We start from the raw sequence: 3,596 nt of genomic DNA, 5'->3' as shown, positions 1-3,596 counted from the left end.
ATCATCAGCTTCATCGTCATTAGACAGAACTTGGAACGCCACTTGCTTATTATGAGGACTTTGCCTCGATCCATGTCCAACAGTGGTTTTAACCTTCAGCAAGGTTGGACCTGTTGCGGACTAAGGTGGAACTGAGGAAGATGCAGATGCTCCAGAAGCAATTGAAAAGCCTGCAGTCTGTTAACACATTGTAAGATGCACTGGTGGTGAGGACTTTGCAGCAGTAGCAGCTGAGGATTTTGTGGCAACAGAGGGAATTGGCATTGCCCTTGAAGAAGTTGCTTGAGGAATTTGCCTTCAGGGCTTTGACGTTGAAGAACTTGGCCGTGAGGGCATTGTTGTTGAGGAACTCGGTTTCATAGCAGATTTCTTCAGGATAGCCTTCTTAGGCTTAGTAGTAGAGGCCTCAGCAGCAGCAGCTTGAGAATCCTCAAGAATTTCTTCACTGCTTCTTTTGCAACTTTAGCCAATTTTGCTTGGCGCTTGGCCCATTGTTTTGGAAAGTCCTCACCATGCCTAATGTTGGTGGGATCAGCTTCTTGGCCAGGAGCCAAATGAGGTCTAGGACATGGAGGGTTTACAGCGAATTTCTTCATGTATTTGGGAGTAACATAGCGATATTCCCTCCATTCCTTCGCCCATCTCCTCTCAATTCTCTGGATGCGCACTTTGCGCTGATTCTTGTTCTCTTTTCCATGAGTAGCTTCATCATGTGTGCAATATTCATCATAGATATCCACAAGGATTTCAAATGTCGTGTTTGTCTCTGTCCTCTTGCCTCCCTTCTGATGTCTTTTCCCATCTTCTATTTTCCTCACTTGAGGACTTTGAACTTTGGATGTTTTTGAGGAAGTGTGCAACTTATCTTCAAGGAACACTGCAAATGAGTTAAGTTGATGAAAACCTAGTGATTCAATAGCGAACAATTTGTACCTATGAACCGAGTATAGGTGTGAAAGATTTGGAGAGGTCATATGCGTTCTCAGAATTTTTCAAAAATATCAAGTTTGAGGAATTTGACCATAGGTGTCTTGAGGAATTTCACTAAGCATTCTTGACTTAGGTTCCAGAGTTGTATAGATTTGAAAATCCACACAATTGAGGAATCTTGAAGAAAAACAAAGCTTAGGGAAACAAATCAAGGAACAAAAGCATTTGAGTGTTTAAGGAGTGGAAAGTTGAATAATATCCAATGAGATCAAAAGCCGAGCCCTTGGGATACCATAATCCAAGTGTTGGAGTGTGAGGTAGATATCAAAGAATATGTTTCACAGCCTTATGGTGTGATTCCTTCAGTGTAGCTTGAAAACTAGTTCACTTGCAAACACTAAGCATAATATCTGGCCTAGATGAACATAGATACAATAAAGAGCCAATCATGGAGCGGTATACCTTTTGATCGAAGTATATACCATTTTCATTGGTGCATAGATGGCCATTTGTGGGCATAGGGATTTTGACGCCTTTGCAATCTTGCATGCTGAATTTCTTCAACACACCCTTGAGGAATTTCTCTTGAGATATGAAGATGTCATTACGTTGTTGATGAATTTGAATGCCTAAGAAGAATTTCAGTTCTCCCATCATAGACATTTGATATTCGTCACTCATCATATAGGCAAATTCGTCACTGTAATGTTGGTTAGTACAGCCAAAGATAATATCATCAATATATATTTGGCACACGAATAATTCATCATCATAGGTTTGGGTGAAAAGAGTTGGGTCAAGTGAATCAGGTTTGAAGCCTTTCTTCATGAGGAATTCCTTCAGTGTATCATACCACGCCCGAGAGGCCTGCATGAGGCCATAGATGGCCTTATTGAGTCTGAAGACTTTGTCAGGATACTTAGGATCTTCAAAACCTGGTGGTTGAGAAACATATACTTCTTCCTCAAGCTTACCATTGAGGAATGCACTTTTCACATCCATTTGATATAAGATGATATTATGATGGTTAGCATAAGCGAGCAATATGCGAATAGCTTCAAGTCTAGCAACAGCTGCAAAAGTTTCATCGAAATCAATTTCTTCAACCTGTGTGTAGCCCTGAGCTACAAGACGAGCCTTATTCCTCACCACTTGGCCATTTTCATCTTGCTTGTTGCGGTAGATCCATTTGGTACCGATGATATTGTGCTTGCGAGGATCTGGTCGCTTGACAAGTTCCCACACATTGTTGAGGTCGAATTGATGTAATTCCTCTTGCATAGCTTGAATCCACTCAGGCTCCAGAAATGCCTCATCAACTTTGGTGGGGCTTTTGATCATGTGAGAGGACCTGGTGCGTTGATGTCATTGAGGATTTTGTCAATCTGCACTTCATTTGCTACGCGAGGATGAGCGTGTTGACGACTTTGATTGGGCTCAGCATTTTCTTCAGAGCCATTTTCCTCAGATGCACCAGCATGATTTTCTTCACGATCTGGAATAACTTTTTCAGAAGATTCTTTAGTAGGCATGACATCCTCAGTAGCCTTGAACTTGATGGATTCCTCAGGAGATATTTCATCTAACACAGGAGGTAGGTGCTCTATTGGGTTTCTTGTCAGTGAGGAGTTCGTATGAGGTCTTCTTGAATAATTTGTGAAGATATACTATGTTGATGATGTGACATGCAGTATTAATAGCCTCAGGCCGGAAGTGGTGAGGCATCTTGTATTCATCAAGCATAGTGCAAGCCATCTCAACAAGAGTCCTGTTCTTGCGCTCCACGACGCCATTCTGCGGTGGAGTGTATGGGGCAGATAACTCCTGAGTAATACCAAGTTCATCAAGATAGTCATCAAGACAAGTATTCTTGAACTTGGTCCCGTTGTCACTCCGGATATGATTCATCTTCACATCGAAATTCATCGAGGCCCTTGAGGAAAATCATTTGAAGACTTCCTGCACTTCAGTTTTGTACGTAATGATATGCACCCATGTGTAACGAGAATAATCGTCAACAATAGCAAATCCATATAAAAATGCTACATTTGTTAGTGTGGCATAATGAGTAGGGCCAAAGAGGTCCATGTGAAGCAATTCAAAAGGACGAGTGGTAGTCATGATAGTCTTAGAGGGGTGCTTGGATCTGGTCATCTTTCCAGCCTCACAAGCCCCACAAAGATGATCTTTGAGGAATTTGACACCCTCGATGCCAATGATGTGCTTCTTCTTCGCGAGCGTGTGTAAGTTCCTCATGCCAGCATGACCTACTCGTCGGTGCCATAGCCAGCCTTCTGAAGCTTTTGCAAGTAGACATGTGGCAGGCTGTGGTCCTGCAGAGAAATCAACAATATACAAGTCTCCTCTCCTAAAGCCTTCGAAGACTTTGGAATTGTCAAATTCCATGAGCACAATGCAACAATATTTACCAAAGACAACAACCATATCAAGGTCACAAAGCATTGAGACAGACATGAGGTTAAATCCGAGGGACTCGACAAGCCTGACTTTGTCCATGCGGTGATCCTTTGAGATTGCAACCCTACCTAGACCCAATACCTTGCTTTTTTTTCCTTTGTCAGCGTAGGTGATATGCTTCAGATGCGATGGAGATAGAGAAAAGTCCATCAATAAGTTCTTGTCAGCGGTCATGTGATTTGTACATC

The sequence above is a fragment of the Triticum dicoccoides genome, chromosome 6A (genome assembly GCF_002162155.2).
Source record: "Triticum dicoccoides isolate Atlit2015 ecotype Zavitan chromosome 6A, WEW_v2.0, whole genome shotgun sequence".
Classification (NCBI taxonomy): domain Eukaryota; kingdom Viridiplantae; phylum Streptophyta; class Magnoliopsida; order Poales; family Poaceae; genus Triticum; species Triticum dicoccoides.
Note: the sequence above shows the minus strand (reverse complement) of the source record.